We start from the raw sequence: 19423 nt of genomic DNA, 5'->3' as shown, positions 1-19423 counted from the left end.
CTCATGTCACTGCTTGATTCTCTGGGCCTTCATACAACTCCTGTATCACCACCGTATCGCAACATGCACCACAGACACTTTCCTCTTCCACCCTTCCTCCAATCAAATGGGCATTATCATAATCATCACATTACCATGGCTGTTTTCAGAATATTTCCCATACTACTTCAATCCTACAACACTTCACTTTGGAGCTCTCAGAGAGTTAAGTCTTTCATGTGTCTGCCCAGTCTGTTGGTGTGCAACGTCACATCTCGTGCAACTATATAAGATGCCTCTTAGATTACTTTCTTAGTCCTCAATCTCTTTCCATTTACATTTCTGTCAACCTCCTGTGGCTTGTATTGTTTTCCAGCACATCAGCTCTGCGTCTAAAACTTACATTTTCTCTGGCTTGCATTGCTGTTTACCACAGAGACTGCCACGCAGCCTATCACAGTCGTGAACACTAAACAGACAAGGGAGTCTTTACAGTCGCACCAGAGACTACATCAACATCACAACTTCAGCATCTGTCAACAACTTACATAACAAACACAATGTGTGTGCTTCAAGCAAATGGCCATGTCTAAATGCCGAAGAGGAGTTGAAGAGAACTATGGTCAATCCAGATGTTCATTTAATTTTAGTCCAAGAGTTTGGACAGGGTTAATCGGGTATTTGGCCCTCCTGGAGTGCAGGGAACAGTGTCCTTGTAGCCCAGGAATTGAGCCATTGTCAAGGGATCACTGCATCAGTTGAGGTGCTGTGGAGACATCCTTCCAAGGCACTGGGCTGTCCTTAGTCTGGACTGTCATCCTGATCAACCTGGGGGATGGGCCATGATCAGCCCGAGGAGGTTTGCGTATTAATGGTTGGGGGTAGCATTCTGTGCAATGCTGTAGAAGGTAGTTTTGGGGTTCATGAGACTGGGTTGTTGAGGGAATGTTGGTGAAAGTGGCAATTTCAGTTAGGAAGCTGGGATCTTATACAGCATAAGGAACAAGATATTACAGAAGGTGATGATTATTACCTTGTCTCCATACAAGAAGAGTGAATGGCCAACAAGGGTGTGGTGATTGGAACAATGTCAGCTAGGTGGATCTCAAAATGTGAGTTCCCTGATTGGGCCAGGTTGATAGCCCCAGTCAGTGAGTCCTGGCGGACAGATATAAACAGTAGAGTCGAGGGTTCTTCTCACTCTAGGAACTAGTTCTGAGCTAACTGGGTCAGCCATGCAGTATGCATATGTAAAATAAATGGTGACATGGTGACAGGATACTAGCCTTTTTGAGTTATTTCAAAACAAGTGGCAAATCGCAATGTCTTGGGCTTAGTTGGTAAATGGAAAACATTCATAGACACAATGGGACTGAATAAGAATGGAAGGAGGCAGAAAGGTCATTGGGGACATGGAACAATAACTCAAAAAGGAATAAAAAGCATTGGGAAATCTTTGTTAATCTCAGGAGAAGCCTGCATCTCATTCATGAGGGCACAAAGCAGAAATTTTCTTCATTCCAAACTTGATAGTGCAATAAGGAGGCAAAATTACTCCCACTGCACACACAGCAAGCAGAATAATTTATTGTCTTTCCCTTTGGGAGTCATATACAAAAATTTGCATCTGAGGTCCTTCTAGCTGCAATTGTTTTAATGCATTGGATGGTGCAACAATATCTATTTGTCCTCAAATTGGATTTTTTTGAAAGGTAATTCTTTTGGCAAGCAAGAACATTGCAAATTATGAACGCAAGCAGTGATGACCATTACATACTTGGTATTAGTTGGCCCCCTGTCTGATCAGATGCACAAGGCTATGCAGACTCTATTTTAAAAGTCTTATTTGGTTTGCCATTTTGACATCATTTTTCAAACCTAGACTGGACAAGACTTCTGTGCTGCCACACCTAATTGTCAATATTTCAAGACATTACCCGCTGGTTATCCAATCTCTCACCTCAGATTGGAACCTGTACATAGAGGATTCCTTGTTAGAAATGAGATGACACTGTGAAGAAGATATCATTTCGAATGTTGTCACCAAGAACAGAAACTTCTCACAGCTGCCACATTGCTCCAGAGGGAGAACCAGGAACTGAAGATCCCTTGAGGAGGTGAAGGAGAATGATCTATGCCCAAGTTTACTGATCCTGTCTTCATTACGTTTCTGAGAACTATAGATAATGCACACACAGAATGAGGATGTTCAGGCATATTGTTACCAGTGTTTTAGAGTGGGGTTTGTACTTGGAAGGAAGCATCCCAACTTGTGCACACCAAGGTCACAGCTAGCCTGAATTTTTATGACATTGGGTTGTTCCAAGGAGCAACTGGGGACCAGTGCTACTGCTCCCAATTCTTGGTCCACAAATGCAAACAAGCTGTCACCAGGTGCCATTTCCTCATTGTCTTGTGGGACTAGGTTTAACTGAAGAGCTGCAGTTCTCTGTGTAGCTTCTCCTATCAGCCCACTGAGCTAAGAGGAAGAGTCTAAATGTGAATTTCCCATCACACAACACCTAACCTTAAATGGAAATGTGCTCCTAAAGCTGAAAGGTAGAATGCAGTATTACCTGCAGAGAGGTGTGGAATAGTCACTGCTAATTGAGGTGTAAGTGTGGTGAGCTTTCCAGGGGCAGACCTTCCCACAACATCTGCTCACTGTTTGTTGTCTACACCTAAAGTACAGTAGTGTTGGTTAGAAGATCTGGGTATCTGATGCTATCTCCAGTCACAGAGCTTGTGAGAGATAAGCGAAGTGTTTGTCCATTTCAACTATTTTTATCCTTGGGCTGTGCGAATAGGAAATTCATATCTCAAATGAACATGACTTAGAGTCATAATCATAGAGTCATACAGCATTCAAACAGATCCTTCACTCCTACTAGTCCACGCCAACCATGTACCCAAAATAAATCAGCCCCACTGGCCTGCATTTAGCCCATATCCCTCTAAACCTTTCCTGTTCTACTTACCTGAACATCTTTTAAATGTTGCAACCACCACTTCCTCTGGAAATTCATTCGACACAAGAACCTCTCCTTGTGTAAAAAAAGTTTGCTCTGTGCCCTTTTTTTAAACTTTCTCCTCTCACTTTAAAAATGTCCCTAGTTTTGAAACACCCCCACCCTAGGGAAAATATATATGCTATTTACCTTATCTATGCCCCTTATGATTCTATAAGGTCACCCCTCAGCCTCCTACACTCCAGTGTAGAAAGTCTAGGACTATCCAGCCTGTTTTTGTAACTCAAATCTTCTATTCCCAGCAATATTCTGATAAATATTTTGTGAACCCACTTCAATTTAATAACATCCTTTCTCTAGCAGGGCAAACCGAATTACATACAGTACCCCACAGGAGGCCTCACCTTCAGCATGATGTCCTTATACTCAAAGATCTGAGCAATGACAGCAAGCATGCTAAATAATAAAATGTGAGGCTGGATGAACACAGCAGGCCAAGCAGCATCTCAGGAGCACAAAAGCTGACGTTTCGGGCCTAGACCCTTCATCAGAGAGGGGGATGGGGGGAGGGAACTGGAATAAATAGGGAGAGAGGGGGAGGCGGACCGAAGATGGAGAGTAAAGAAGATAGGTGGAGAGGGTGTAGGTGGGGAGGTAGGGAGGGGATAGGTCAGTCCAGGGAAGACGGACAGGTCAAGGAGGTGGGATGAGGTTAGTAGGTAGCTGGGGGTGCGGCTTGGGGTGGGAGGAAGGGATGGGTGAGAGGAAGAACCGGTTAGGGAGGCAGAGACAGGTTGGACTGGTTTTGGGATGCAGTGGGTGGGGGGGAAGAGCTGGGCTGGTTGTGTGGTGCAGTGGGGGGAGGGGATGAACTGGGCTGGTTTAGGGATGCAGTGGGGGAAGGGGAGATTTTGAAACTGGTGAAGTCCACATTGATACCATATGGCTGCAGGGTTCCCAGGCGGAATATGAGTTGCTGTTCCTGCAACCTTCGGGTGGCATCATTGTGGCAGTGCAGGAGGCCCATGATGGACATGTCATCAAGAGAATGGGAGGGGGAGTGGAAATGGTTTGCGACTGGGAGGTGCAGTTGTTTGTTGCGAACTGAGCGGAGGTGTTCTGCAAAGCGGTCCCCAAGCCTCCGCTTGGTTTCCCCAATGTCGAGAAAGCCGCACCGGGTACAGTGGATGCAGTATACCACATTGGCAGATGTGCAGGTGAACCTCTGCTTAATGTGGAATGTCATCTTGGGGCCTGGGATGGGGGTGAGGGAGGAGGTGTGGGGACAAGTGTAGCATTTCCTGCGGTTGCAGGGGAAGGTGCCGGGTGTGGTGGGGTTGGAGGGCAGTGTGGAGCGAACAAGGGAGTCACGGAGAGAGTGGTCTCTCCGGAAAGCAGACAGGGGTGGGGATGGAAAAATGTCTTGGGTGGTGGGGTCGGATTGTAAATGGCGGAAGTGTCGGAGGATAATGCGTTGTATCCGGAGGTTGGTAGGGTGGTGTGTGAGAACGAGGGGGATCCTCTTGGGGCGGTTGTGGCGGGGGCGGGGTGTGAGGGATGTGTCGCGGGAAATGCGGGAGACGCGGTCAAGGGCGCTTAACTGCTTAACTACCCTGTCTAGCTGTGATGCAAATTCCAAAGAATTATGTACCTGAGAAGTTAGGTCTGTCTGTTCTACAAGACTACACAGGGCCCTACCATTAATTGTATAAGCCCTGCCCTTATTTGTTTCACCAAAATGTAATGTCTTGCATTCACGCAAATTAAATTCCATTTGCCACTGCTCAGCCCATTGACCCAACTGATCTAGATGTCTTTGTAATTTTAGATATCCTTGACTGTCCACTATACATCCAAAGTTGGGGTCATTTGCAAACTTACCAACCATGCCTCCTATATTCTGATCCAAATTGTTTTTATTGATGACAAACAAACTTGATGGCTACAATCTACAGCATACATTGGAAGACCGTCATTTAACATATATTTTGTAAAGTGCAGGATTACTCACAATTAAATGTCATCTGTATCGACTATGTGCCCTCAGTAATTTTGATTTCTGCTTTGTCTCAGTAAAGACATTGGCAGCTGGGATGAGAAGTAGTTTATTCTGTTGACCTGGAGGACTTAGTGACTTGGCACCCTGCCTAGGTGTGGGCTTATCCTCCTTGACTGGCACCTTAGCACATTTCAGCATCACAGGCAGGGGAAGGTACAGAGGTTATCACTCTTGCTGCTCGATTCTATGAGCCAAGCACAGAAGAGACCAGATATACAATTAATTAGATAAAGAGCAGTTGTTTGGTAGATATGCAGAGTAGTTAAAGATAATCTATTTCCTCTGGTTAAGGATTATAGAACAAGAAACATAGTTTGAAAATTGGGCCAGACCATGCAAGAGCGATGTTAGGAAGCACTTCTATATAGAAAGGTTAGTAGAATTTTGGTACACACTCACAAATTGCAGTTGGTGCTAGATCAGTTGTTAATTTTGAATCTGAGACAGGGTAAGGGTTAGAGTTAGTAGAGTTATTAAGGGACATAAACCAAAAACAGGTGTATGGGAGGTCAGACATAGACCGGCCATGATCTTAATGAACGGGAATATAGGCTTATGAGGCTGAATGGTGTTCTCCCGTTCCTGTGCTCTTATGGCGTGAGAAAAGTCGACATGAGTCATTGTGGACTGCTTTCCCTGAATCTGCCCGAAAACAACATCGTCAAAAGAATTCAGTCTTCAGTCCACAGCAAAATTCAGTCCAACGTCCAAGTAAACCTCAAGGTGGGCTTGGGAGAGAGGACAGAGACAGCTATAAACAGGCAAGCCAACAAAGATTATAACCCGAGTGGAGAGAGCTCCAAAGGGACAGGTTTGGTGAGAGAATGGCGAGTTGAGAAAGCTAAAAGAGGCAGGCTGGAGAGAGATTCTAGCAATAGCAGAGAAATCTATAAAGGAATAAGTGGAAATCGAGTGTAGCAAGAGCTCTATAGGAACAGACTGGGAGAGAGTATAGTGAGAGCAAAGAGGGCTACAAAGAAGCAGGTTGGGAGAGAGTACAACAAGAATGGCAAGAGCTAAGAAGGAACAGGCAATAAGCAAGCTTCAAAAAATAATTAATCAAACCAACCCTTGACAGAAACCCCTTTTAATTTGGAAAGAAGTTGGACCGCATCTGCAGTCTTTTATTGCCCTTGATTATTATTTAGTTTTAGGCTGAAAAGTGACATGTACCTTGTGCCCAGAAAAAGCATCAAACTTCTCGATTAGCAGAGCAGTGATTGCTTCCTGCTGTTCTAAATAACTCTCAATTTTATCCTACAATGATGGGTTTGAAACGGCTTTTTACTGCCTTCTTCTTTTGTAAGGTTTCAGGGACAGACAGTCCCAGAGCCACAGTCAGGAAAGGTTCAAGGCAAACAACTGTACTTGAGGTGGCCACAGCAGCCATACCCTGTCTGCATTTTATTGCATGCTGTCCACCTGCACTAAGGGAGATTAAAGCCTGATGGGTGAGATGTTGGGCTAGAGACAACGGCCTGACTTTTCACCTTCAAGGTGGGTCAAGGGAGTTGGGAAAATTCCCAGCTCGGCCCTGCTGTCTGAGGAAAATATGCCTGGCAAGGCCAAATCCACATTCCAAGGAGGCAGCTGCTAACAAGTCGAGCCAGATGACTCCAGAAAACATTTTGGAGTGGCCACAATGGTTGCTGGATGCAGGTGGACCATCTTTGTGGACCCTTAACAATGTCTATCATATTAACCTAATCTGTACATAGCTGCTATTGTGCTATAAATTGCATCTTGCTGAAGACAAACTTCACCCAGCTACTTACTACGTGCTGGCAGTGGTGGAGGCCTACAGCTCTTCAAGAAAGTAGAAGGTTGAACATTCCAAGAACTCAGCAAAAGAGAATCTGTGACATAATTCAACAAGGCATAATTTACAGTCAATGATGAAAAGCATTTCAACCACTAAACACATGAATGAAACTGATACCGTGAATAAAGTAATAAGATACTAAAAATCAGTGTCAGCGCTGTGCAGCAAGGAAACCTACAGGTGCAAGCTGTGCCCAACTATTTAAAAGTGTTTTATCTGTGAAGCAATAAATACATTTCAGAAAATGTGCCAAAGTTAGACAACGTGATAGACCGGCAAGACGTCAAATAGCTACACTCACAAAAGTTTAATTGTATGGAATAGTTTACAAAACAAAAAAAACCCGTAACTATACTGACTCACAAATGTTTTCCATTGCTATGAACATTAAAGAAAACTCAGATCACAAGAGTCAGCAAGGTTGGAGTTCATTCCTGGCAAATGTGAGGTGATGCATTTTGGAAGATCAAATTCAAGGGCAAACTATACAGTAAATGGAAAAGTCTGAGGGAAAATTGATGAACAGAGAGATCTGGGTGTTCAGGCCCATTGTTCCCTGAAGGTGACAACGCAGGTCAATAGGGTGGTCAAGAAGGCATACGGCATGCTTTCCTTCATTGGACGGGGTATTGAGTACAAGAGTTGGCAGGTCATGTTGCAGTTGTATAGGACTTTGGTTCGGCCACATTTAGAGTACTGTGTATAGTTCTGGTTGCCACATTACCAAAAGGATGTGGACGCTTTGGAAAGGGTGCAGAGGAGGTTCACCAGGATGTTGCCTGGTATGGAGGGTGCTAGCGATGAAGAGAGGTTGAATAGATTAGGATTATTTTCATTAGAAAGACAGAGATTGAGGGGGGACCTGATTGAGGTCTACAAAATCATGAGGAGTATAGACAGGGTGGATAGCAAAAAGCTTTTTCCCAGAGTGGGGGACTCAATTACTAGGGGTCCTGAGTTCAAAGTGAGAGGAGGAACGTTTAAGGGAGATATGCGTGGAAAGTTCTTTACACAGAGGGTGGTGGGTGCCTGGAACACATTGCCAGCGGAGGTGGTAGACGCAGACACGTTAGCGTCTTTTACGATATATTTGGACAGGTACATGGATGGGCAGGGAGCAAATGGACACAGGCCGTTAGAAAATAGATGACAGGTTAGACAGAGGATCTTGATTGGCGCAGGCTTGGAGGGCCGAAGGGCCTGTTCCTGTGCTGTAGGTCTCTTTGTTTCTTTGTTTGTAAGAAGACACAAGTGATCAGGCAGCAAGAGTAGCATAGTTCATTTGAGTTCATTGATGAATCTTTAATGTGGTAACTTGAAGCGCAAAACAATTTGGTGAACAAATAGTATTACCAGATTCAAGCTCACCAACATTCAGTATTAGATACTGAAGAGACACAAGTTCAAACAGAATTATTCTTTCTGTTATCTTCCCAAGAAGAATCCTCAGTACAGGTTACAAAGAACATACTAAGCAATAAAGTATCCTCAAGCAGTATGACTGTAAAAGCATTGCTTTCATCAGTACTGCAGTCATTGAAAGTGAATTAAAGCATCCACGGTAATCATAAATTGAAAGAACATTTCCACATTTCAACACAGATTCACCAGCCAACTGAGAGTATAAATCTTTTGCACAGATTGAAGACGTGTTGCATACAACTTCTTAGAAACCATCACTGAGAAGGGACGACAAACTTCCACAAATTCATGACAGTCAAGAACAATATAACTTGTTCAGAGATCCAGGATGCTACAGAGAAGAAGATCAGAGATAATGGGAACTGCAGATGCTGGAGAATCCTAGATAACAAAGTGTGGAGCTGGATGAACACAGCAGGCCAAGCAGCATCATAGCAGCACAAAAGCTGATGTTTCGGGCCTAGACCCTTCATCAGAAAAGCTTTTTGTGCTCCTCTGATGCTGCTTGGCCTGCTGTGTTCTTCCAGCTCCACACTTTGCTACAGAGAAGAAAGTGCCTGGTCTGATAATCCAGACTTTAGAATAAAAGGAAATGCTTGATCAACAAGGCACCATCATCCTCTGAGAAGAGATGTTATAAGATTAAAGGTCCTCCAGCTATCACAATGCATAAATTACTTGTATCAGCAAGAAAGACATCTTCAGCTGTGGAAGCCAAAGAGATAAAACATCGTCCCGTTTAAAGGATTTTTAACAGGTGATTGAGTGTGACTTGAGCAGAGTGATAAGGTTTTGATGAGTTGAGGAAATCTTAAGCTCTTTCTAAAAATATAAGTTTGTTTGCATTTACTATTTTGCTGAAAGTTACAGTTTAAATTTATGGGCCTAAGTAGGATTATACAAACTATTCAGCGTGGAACAGCTGTAGTTATTTAATTAATGAAACCAGTTTGAACTGTTCTTTCATGTAATTGGATCATAGCTAATTCTTCAATTTCAAAACATATGGATCTACTTCTCTGCAATTTAGCACTGTTCACAACTTAAATGGAATGCTAGGAGTTTGGTAGTTAAGGGACTTAAGTGAGGAAAGGAAGGAGCTACTCCTTTCCTTTATTTTTAACTTTTTCTGCCCTGCAGGAATTGGGTCTTATTCTTATTGCAATTTATCGGAATAGGAGAAGGACCTGGTTGTGAATAGGCCGTCAAATCTCCAGTGTGTAGTAAGTAGTCCAAATACAAGTTTAAAGCACAGCAGGGAAGCTCAGCCATGCAGAATGCCCATCCTTTGACATGTGGAAGGTTATAGACACTTCACGTAACCCTAACAAGCATATGTGCAGGAAGCTGAGCTCTGGGTTTCAGAATTTGAGTCATGGCTGGAGTCATTATGATGCATCTGTGAGATGGAGGAATAAGTAAATCTCACATCTAGGGAGGTGGTCACGTTACTGGATAGGTACACGCTGGCAGGTGGGCTATGTATAGCTAAGCAGTCCAAGAGAACCAGACAAGTAGCATAGGAGACTCCAGAGATGATTTTGTTCATTAATAGGTTTTCTGTTCTGGATAATGGAAAGGGAAGTAGTTCCTCGAAAGAATGCAACAAGAGCCAAGCTCATGGTGGCTCAGTTATATGGAGGGCAGGAAGAAGAGTATAGGAGCAATCGTGATGGGGGATTCATTAGTTCAGAGAATGAACAGGCACTTCTGCAGCAGGAAATTTAACTCTATCTTGGTATGCTTTCTCCCTGGTGCCAGAGTCAAGGATGTCACATGGAAACAGAAGGACAGTCTTCCCAGGAAGCTGATCAGCCAAACATTGTGATCCAAGTTAATACCTATAACATTGTTAGGGAGGGAAGGTGGCCCTGCAGTCATAATTTAAGAACTAGCTTGAAAATTAGCAAGAAAGATCTCAAAAATAGTAATTTCTGCATTACTCCCAGTGCCACATGTAAATTAGTATAGAACAGGATAAGACTGATGAGTGTGTGGCTCATTCTGAGAGAGATGAAACGTGTACAGAGCTGCAACGCAGCCCTTCACAGGCTGCTTTGTGGTTTTGTTGGAGAGGTTTTAAATTAAATCAGGCCAGAGGTCACACAACACAGGTCATGGTGTTATGGTCCAACAGGTTTATTTAAAATCACAAGCTTTCAGAGTGCTTCCCCCTCTATCAGGTAAAGTGCAGAGAGTCACATAGGCACATAATTTATAGCAGAAAGATCAAAAGATCATATGAATGGTGTGAGTGGAGTGTCGACTGGGTGAATAATAACCCTCTGCAGGTGATCAAAAAGTATCAGACAGTGTGAGTAGTGTCAACAGCTGATCAGCAAATGAAAGGGATGACCTGTAATCCAATTACCTGAGGCAGAGACAATTACAAAAAGATAAAATAAGTTGGAGCTGGAGACAAGCCAAATGGCTGGAATAACATGTTAGGTGTAAGAGTCGCATGCCAAGGGTCTAACCAAAGTAACAAGTAAGCCAAAACTGTACAAAACAATTAAGATAGAGAGATCATAACAAGTTATCAAGGTGATTGTGTCAAAACAGGTCAGAACTTGCATGTACAGAACAGTGTGGTGGGGATTACATGTAGAATGACAGGGACCGAAGATCATGGTTGATTAAATCGGTCTGGTGTGAGAATGAGGAGAGAGTGTCGGAGAGGAATAACAAATACCAAAATATTGGGGAGATAGATACCACTAGAACAGAGAATAGCAAGCTAATAGATGGAGTCAGAATAAGGGAAAAATTGAAACATTCCGAATCAGGATTATTGTACATGTATGTGAATGCGCAGAATGTAATGACTAAGACTGGGAGTTCCAGACACAGATTATTGTGTGGAATTACAATGTTATGGCTGTAACAGAGGCTTGCCTTAAGTATGAATATGGGTGTTAAATATTTCTGAATAAAAGATGTTTATTAAAGATTAGAAAAGAAGAAATGGAGAAGGGTTGGCAGTAAAGGTTAAGAAGGGCATTGTGTAGTTAGAGAAAGCAAATGTCTGAGAGAGTTTCAAGAAAGAATTGACTTGCCTTGAGCTAAGGAATAAAAATGTGCAATTACATTGCTTGGCGTAGTGTATAGTCCAAAACCTAGTATTCAAGAAAGTTATCTACAGTTGTATGTGTCCAGCCCAATGAGACAAGAGGCACTGTTATACATGGGAATGCAATGGGCCAAATAGATCAAATATCAGTGGGGAATATTCAAGGGCAGTGATCAAGAATCAGAGATTTAGGATGAGGGTGGGAAAGAAGAATGAACAATCAGCTCAAGAATAAGTAAGAAAAGAAAAGCAACATAAAATGGGGCAAGAATTGGAGGCCAGAAAAAAAGGACCCAAGGTTGGCAGGAGAAGCCATAGCTAAATAAAGGACTACCTTCAAATAAGAACTGGTCAGGCATAGTCAGGGTACATTCCCTCAAAAGGACAAAAAAGTCCACAGCTCCCAAGATGAAAAAGAGATGGAAAATAAGATAATGAAGAAAACGTGTGTTTATGACAGATGTCAAATAGAAAATACAGTTGAAAGACAAGCTGAATACAGAACATTCAGAAGAGAGTGAAACAAACAAATAAGAGAAGCAAAGAGAGATTATATAGAGAGACATAAAAGCTAATCTCAAAGTCTTCTATAGGCACGTATGTAGTAAACTAGTAATAATAGGAGCTGTAGAGTAGATTATGGACCAAAATAGGATTGACACATGATAGCAGAGGCATGGCTGAAAAATTAAATGAATTCTTTCTATTAGTCTTTACCAAGGAAGGTGATGCTATCCAGACCATGATAAGAGAGGAGGAAATTAAGTCACTAGAAGGACAGCATATTAGATAAGCTGTCAGTACTTCAATTTGACAAAGAACCAGAACCAGAACCAGAACCAGATGATATGCATCTAAGGATACTAAAAGAAATGAAAGCAGAAATTATAGAGGCTCTGACCATAATTTTTCAGTCTTCCTTGGACTCAGGATGGCGTCAGGGAAATGGAGAATTGCAAACATTACAACATTGTTCAGCTAAGGGTGTAAGGACAAACCCAGCAATTGAGACAAATCAGTTTAACTTTGGCAATGGGAAAACTGACATGCAAACTAATTTGGGAGAAAATTAATAATCACAGAGACAAATACGGGTTAGTTAAAGAGAGCCAGAATTGATTTCTTAAGGGAAAATTATGTTTAATTAAGTTGTTTGAGGTTTTTTAAGATGAAACGGGGAGTGTTTGTGAGGGCGATGCTATCAATGCAACATACATGGACTTCTAAAAGGCATTCTACACACTGTCTCACAGCAGACTTGGAGCAAAGATAATGCCCATGCAATAAATAGGACAATGGCAATGTGGATACAAAATTGATGCAATGATAGGAAGTAATAATGGTTAATGGATATTTCTCAGGCTGGAGGAAGGTTTGTAGTGGAGTTTGAAGGGGTTGGTTTTGCCCCCTTGCTTTTCCTGATGCTAAATAATTATGTAATTTCAAAGTTTGCAGATGATACAGAAGTTGGAAGCATTATAAACTGGGAGAAGGACAGTGGAAACAAATTCAAAAAGTGCCGACAATTTGATGGAATGTGCAAATAGGTAGCAGATAAAGCTCAGTGCAAAGAAATGCAAGGTGATACATTTGGTAGAAAGAATATGGAGAGACAAGATAAAATCAAGGGCACTAATCCAAAGGGAGTGCAGAAGGAGGATTTTATGTGCCTCAATAAAATAGATTGTCTCACACGCAGTGTTTCTCCAGTCAGGCCAAAAAGAACACCAAGGGAAAGTTCTGGCAGAGAGAGAACTTTAACTTTTTGCTGTGGCAGAAAGGGATGAAACAACTTCTACAACCAACTGCAAAACTCCGATAAATGAAAGCCAAATTAAGATGCTGGTTCTAATAGAACCTGACTCCACCCATTCATGCTGCTTCTATTGTTCTAACTTAGAAAAGAACACAGGGCCTGTTTATTTTATTGGCTTGGAAGAGATAAGTCAGTATTTCTATCTTAAAACTTCTCTTCAAGAAAAAAACAGAACAAAATGTCCCTCTTAAAGCAATAGCATAGTCACACTATCCTGTCCCAAAGTACATGTTGAGATGAGAGCCTATTCTCTTTAGATTACCAAGTGGTTTCCTCTATCACAGTAGACAGAGCAGGCACACATTAACAGCAATGGTGATGGTGCCAGCAAATTTACCACATAATTCTTATAGCATGGTGAGCTGTGATGAGAATTCATTTACAGTGTTCTATGTTCTATTACAGCAGTAAGTTTATTAATATCAATGATTGCCAATCTAAAACAATAGCAGGTTTGGGAAACTATCTATGTTTGTTTAATAGAATCAGAAAAGAAGAGAATAGAATGGAAGAACCATATAGACAGCAGGTGGTTTACTTAGCTAACGTAACTCATTTTGGTGGGAAGGACATTGAAAGACAACATATGATAGTGGGTACAAGGCTAAGGTGGTGCAGGAGGAGAGGCACCTAGGTGTATATATGCATAGGTTATTGAAGGTGGTGGGAAAGATGAACAGAGCAGTTAATAAAACACATTATTCTTGGCTTTATTCATATAGGCTTAGAGTACAAGATCAAGGAGGTGATTCTGAGCTTGCATAAGACACTTGTCAGACTTCAGCTGGAGTATTTGTAATGTTCTGGGCATCACATTACAGGAATGATATGAACACATTGGAGACAGTGCAAAAGTGATTAACAAGAATGGTTCCAATGATGAGGAAGTTCATTTAGAATAAGACAATCCTTACAGTGTGGAAACAGACCCTTCAGCCCAACAAGTCAACACCAACCCTCAGAGCATCCCCCACTAAAACCCACCTAGTCCACATATCCCTGAACTCTGCAGGCAATTTAGCATGGCTAATCCACCTAGCCAGCGTATCTTTGGATTGCGGGAGGAAACCAGAGCACCCGGAGGAAATCCACACAGAAGCAGGGAGAACATGCAAACTCCACACAGACAGTTGTCCGAGGGTGGAATCAAACCTGAGGTCCTGGTGCTGTGAGGCACCAGTGCTAACCACTGAGCCACAGTGCCGCCCATTTATTAGGATAGGTTTGCTTTGGACAGAAGGCTAAGAGGACAACTGATAGAGAATTCAAAATCATGCGTGGACTGGAAAGAGTAAACAGGAGAAACTGACTCTACTCCTAAAAGGAAAGAAGAATGAGAGGACATAGATTTCAAATGATTTGCAAGAGGAACAAATGTGAGAAAAATGTCTGTTAAATGGAGCAGGTAGTTAATGTAAAGAATGCTCTGCTTGGAAGTGTGGTGGAGGCAGGTTCAACTGAGACTTTTGATTATTATTCGATTAGATTATTTGTAGAGAAATAGCGTGCAACAATAAGGAAAAAGGCAGGAGATTGGAACTAGGAAATGAGACTTCTTTGCAGATCTGGTGCTGGCACAATGGCCCGAATGGCCTCATTCTACGCTGAGGCACTTATGTGATTTTGTGATGAGCTGGAAGCGTGGTGTCTACGTAGCTTGCTGTAGTGGTAGGCTGGAGCTAGAAGTTGGGACTAAAAGTAATTTGAAAGCGTTCAGTAATTCCTAAAGGTCAGATGAAGGACAGAATGGAGAAGACTACAATTTCATGGCAAGGGAGGAGTTTAAGAATGTTCTCTGGTTTCAGTTTATCTGGGGATGTATTTGCTGGGAGAAGTTTGTGCAGGCTGAAGCTGGGCAAGTGTTGAAGCACAGGAATAGCTCAGGCAGTATGGTTGCTGCTGTTAAAAGACCCCAGGCAGATAGAACAGGCGAAATCCCTGGAAGCCATCAATAATTCAGTGCAATGGAGAGGACACAGAATTTGCTTGATGCTGCTATGAATAACTGGATCATAGCTCAGTGAAGCTAGCACTTTGATAACATGTGAAAAATAGCTCTAATAGTTACTTTGGAGAAGTCTCAGGAGTCCTGGAGAACCTGGTCTTGTAAGAAGAGATTAAACCTCCAAATGATGAGCAAACATTGACACAGTCAAAGTCAGAGAGGCTTTGAGTGTGTTTTAAGGCTAGTTCTTCAAAAGTGAGACAAACTTTTAAAGAGATATGGTAACCCACATTGTCGCCTAAGTCTGGGAAAAATCTGTTTTGACCATATTGATAATTTGAAGAGCAATCTGTGGGCTGCTCGACATCAGTCTGGTAAACTCATATTAATCTTGTTAATCCTGAATGTTAGTGTTGAAGTACCATATAGAAAGCATCATTATCTTACCTGTGCAGTATACCTATTTGGTTATTAGTCCTTATGTTTGTTTGAATTTATAAAATAAGGATGTTATTTTGCATTTCAATTTGTCCATGGGTCCTGTTGCTTAGTTTATTACCCTTTGTTCTTCCGTATGCTCTATTCTTTCAAAGATCGTAGTCTAAGTCAAATCATAAAAGACAAACATGCTGTCCAGTATTCTCATAACAATTATAAAAACTTAGCAGCATCATTTGGAATTGTAACCAAAACCTAATTAAAAGAATGCTCAATTATTTTAAAATTGTTTACTAAAACTGTGAAACATTCAAATTTTGATTATACTATTTAATCACTCTGGTGATTATCCCAATGCTATGAGGTGCTCTGATATGACATTACAACTTTGATTTCATAACAGTTCTTAATGCAATCCTTTTACAAATATCAGGAGAGCACATTTTTTAAATGTTGTTTTCTAAATCTATTTCCTTTGCAAACTTCTAAAAAAAACAAGCATTTTTCAAAACTCATTTAACGTTGGCAATGACTAGTAAATCATATTTTGATACATATTATGCATTTGAATAATCAATTTGGAAAATTAATTGCTTCCCTTATGACAAGCAATTCAGTAATTTTAAATTATAATTTTGAAATATGTTAAAATAGAAAAAAAAGTTTTAAATGAGTGACAAAAAAAATGAAAATAAAAAATCACAATAGACCATCACCTAAATTTTAAGGTATTGACAGTGAAATTAATAATAACTTTATGTTAGCATTTAGTAGGGATTTGACATTAGAAGAAAATGCCAAAGTTCATTCATGGAATATGGGCATGGTCAGCTAGGATTGTTGTAAATGCTTCAGCCTTATCTTTTGCACTCATGTGATGGACTCCTCCATTATTGAGAATAAGATATTTGTGGGTTGTCCACCACCAGATCTTCAACATAATCTGTTCATTATGGAATTACTTAGCACTGTTTATCATTTGCTGTTGGTGCTTTTTGACATGCAAGTTGTCCTATTTTGTAGCTTCACAAAGTCAATAATTGATTTTTAGGTATACATTGTGTTGTCCTTGTCCTGACCTCCTGCACTCTTCATTGAACAAGAATTGACCTTCTGGCTCTTGGGGATATGCCTGGTCATGAGTTTGCAGATTGTATTTGAGTACAATTCTTCTGCTGCTGATGGCACAAGGTGCCTCAGGATATCCAGTCTTGAATTCCTGGGTTTGGTTCAAAGTCTATATCATTCAGCAAGGTGATGTCACACACAACATGATGGTGTGTATCCTTAATGTGAAGACAGGACTTGGTCTCCACAAGAGCTGTGCAGTAGTCACTCTTGCCAGTTCTGTCATTGGCAGATGCATCTGCAACAGGGAAATTTGTGAGGGTTAGATCGAGTATCTTTCTCCCTCGTGTTGGTTCCCTCATCACCTGCGCCAGACCCAGTTTAGCAGCTAGAACCTGAACATCTTAGTTAGTAGTGGTGCTGCCAATGCACTCCTGGTGATGGACAGTTCCCCTGCTCAGATTACATTCTGCTCCTTTTCTATTCTCAATGCTTCCTCCAGTGGTGTTCAGTATGGAAGAGGAACTAATTCATCAGCCAAGGGGAGTTGATATGTTGTAATCAGCAGGAGGTTTCCTTACTCATACTTTACCTGATTCCATGACATTTCATGCAGTCCAGTATCAATGTTGAGAGAGCCCAGGGCAACTCCCTCCCAACTGTAAATCACTGTGCCACCACCTCTGCTTGGTCTGCCCTGTTGATGGAACAAGACACACCCAGGAATGGTGATGGAGTTGCCTGGGACATTACATGTAGGGTATGATTCTGTGAGTGTGAACATTTCAGGCTGTTTCTTGACTGGCCCATAAGAAAGTTCTCCCAATTTTTGGTACCAGGCCCCAAATGTTAGTAAGGAGGCCTTTGCAGAATGAACAGGGCTGAGTTTGCCATTGTCATTTCTACAGAGATTGTAAGGAGGTCAGCCAGGTGGACATTACAGGATATGAGTTACCTGATTGGGGCTGTTAATATGGTCCAATCAGGGCACCCTGGCTGACAGATAAAACAGGAGTGTCAAATATTCTGTTCATGCTGACAGTTGGCTCTGAGGGAGCTGGGTCAGTTTCAAGGACTCTCTGCGCTTAAATAAAGAGTGGATTGGTGATCGAATATTGGCCTCTGTGGAGTTATTTCAGCTTCCGGTGCCTGCATCAGTGCCTAGCTGGCATATATTTTCAATGTCTGGGTGATCCACCAGTTTAGTTCCTAAATGTCAAGGGATTTAAGAGAAAATAAAGTGGGGATAATTTATAAAGTAGTGAACTTTAGAATAAAATCATTAGTTGGTAAATTTGTACTAAAAACATGTTGTAAAGAAGCATGAGAAGCAGTATTATGTAATTCATTAGAAATCTTATAGGAGGACTGCAGGACATTCTTTATATATTTTAAAAAGGAACTAGAGCGCAAAGGACCAGCTTAATGGTGGTGGCACTGTTCCCTCAGTGCTAAACAACCAGACAACAGCCAGGAAGTTAGAACATGGAAATAGAACATGTATAGGCCTCTTGAGGTTGTGGTGCGTGCTTATCAACTCCAAAAAATGTAATCATCTCATGCACTTTAAGGACTGTGCACAATAACAAAAAATTAGAGGGAAACTAGTTGATGATATGAAAGGTTACAGAATCTTTACATAAAGATGTAATAAAAATATCATCCAGAATTCAAAAATATGAAAATATTTGGCAACACGTATTTATAACAGAGGACATGCTTGACCAACCCGATTGAATACAAAAGTAAAATTAGACAAGGATAATGTAGTATTTGTAATAAATTAGGATTTGATATGTAGTGATAGATTTTTATCCTAACTGTGTTTTTTACATTTTTTTCACAGTCACTTAATGGCATTTTGGTTGATCAATCCAGCAGATTTTTTTTGTTGGATCATTTACATTGAAGGCTTCATGTTGAAGGCAGACAATGGAGTATCAGCTTTGTCATGGCAATGCAAACAAACTTACAAAGCTGTGGAAAATCTCTAAATTTCACAAACTTGACTAAAGAAGCTCAGAAAAAGAGAATTGAATAGAATCATAGAATCCCAAAGTTGTGTGGAAGCAAGCTATTTGTCCTATCGAGTCCATGCCAACCCTCCAAAGAGCATACCACCTAGACCCACTCTCCTATCCTATCACTATAACCCTTCATTTCCTGTTGTAATCCAACTAGCCTGCACATCCCGGATGCTATGAGCAATTTAACATGGCCAGCCAACCTAACCTGTGGGAGGAAATTGGAGCAACTGGCGGATACTTACACAGACATAGGGCGAATGTGCAAACTCTGCTTAGACAGTTGCCCAAAGGTGGAATCAAACCTGGATCCCTGGCACTGTGAAGCAGCCGTGCTAGTCACTATGCCACCCATCCTATCATAGGCAGGTCAGGTTGACAGCTGATACCCACTGCTTTTAATAGACTTATGTTTTTTATTACTTATTTATGTGTATGTTGAGATAAAATATTTTGTTTTACATGCATTATTTATAAAATCTTATTTTTATGTTCCAATGCATAAAATGCATTTTCTGAGATCTATGGATTAGAGAATTTAGCTCAAGAAAAATATATTAATGCCCATAATTGAAAGCTTATTTACCTGCAGTACGAGTCAACAGCCTTAATTGTGCTACCTGTTTTGTGCAAAAAAGGTGAACTCCCTGGAAACTAAAACACACACATAAAAATTGCATTCAATATTGGGTTAACAGGTGGCTGGATATATTCTTTGGAGATTAATGAATGAATTTAATTTCTTTTGGACTAATGCAGGCCGCTTCTGTAGGCCATAACAATGACGTTCTTATAGACCTCGCCAGGAACA

The sequence above is a fragment of the Stegostoma tigrinum genome, chromosome 37, assembly GCF_030684315.1.
Source record: "Stegostoma tigrinum isolate sSteTig4 chromosome 37, sSteTig4.hap1, whole genome shotgun sequence".
NCBI lineage: Eukaryota > Metazoa > Chordata > Chondrichthyes > Orectolobiformes > Stegostomatidae > Stegostoma > Stegostoma tigrinum.
This window is presented reverse-complemented; position numbering follows the sequence as displayed.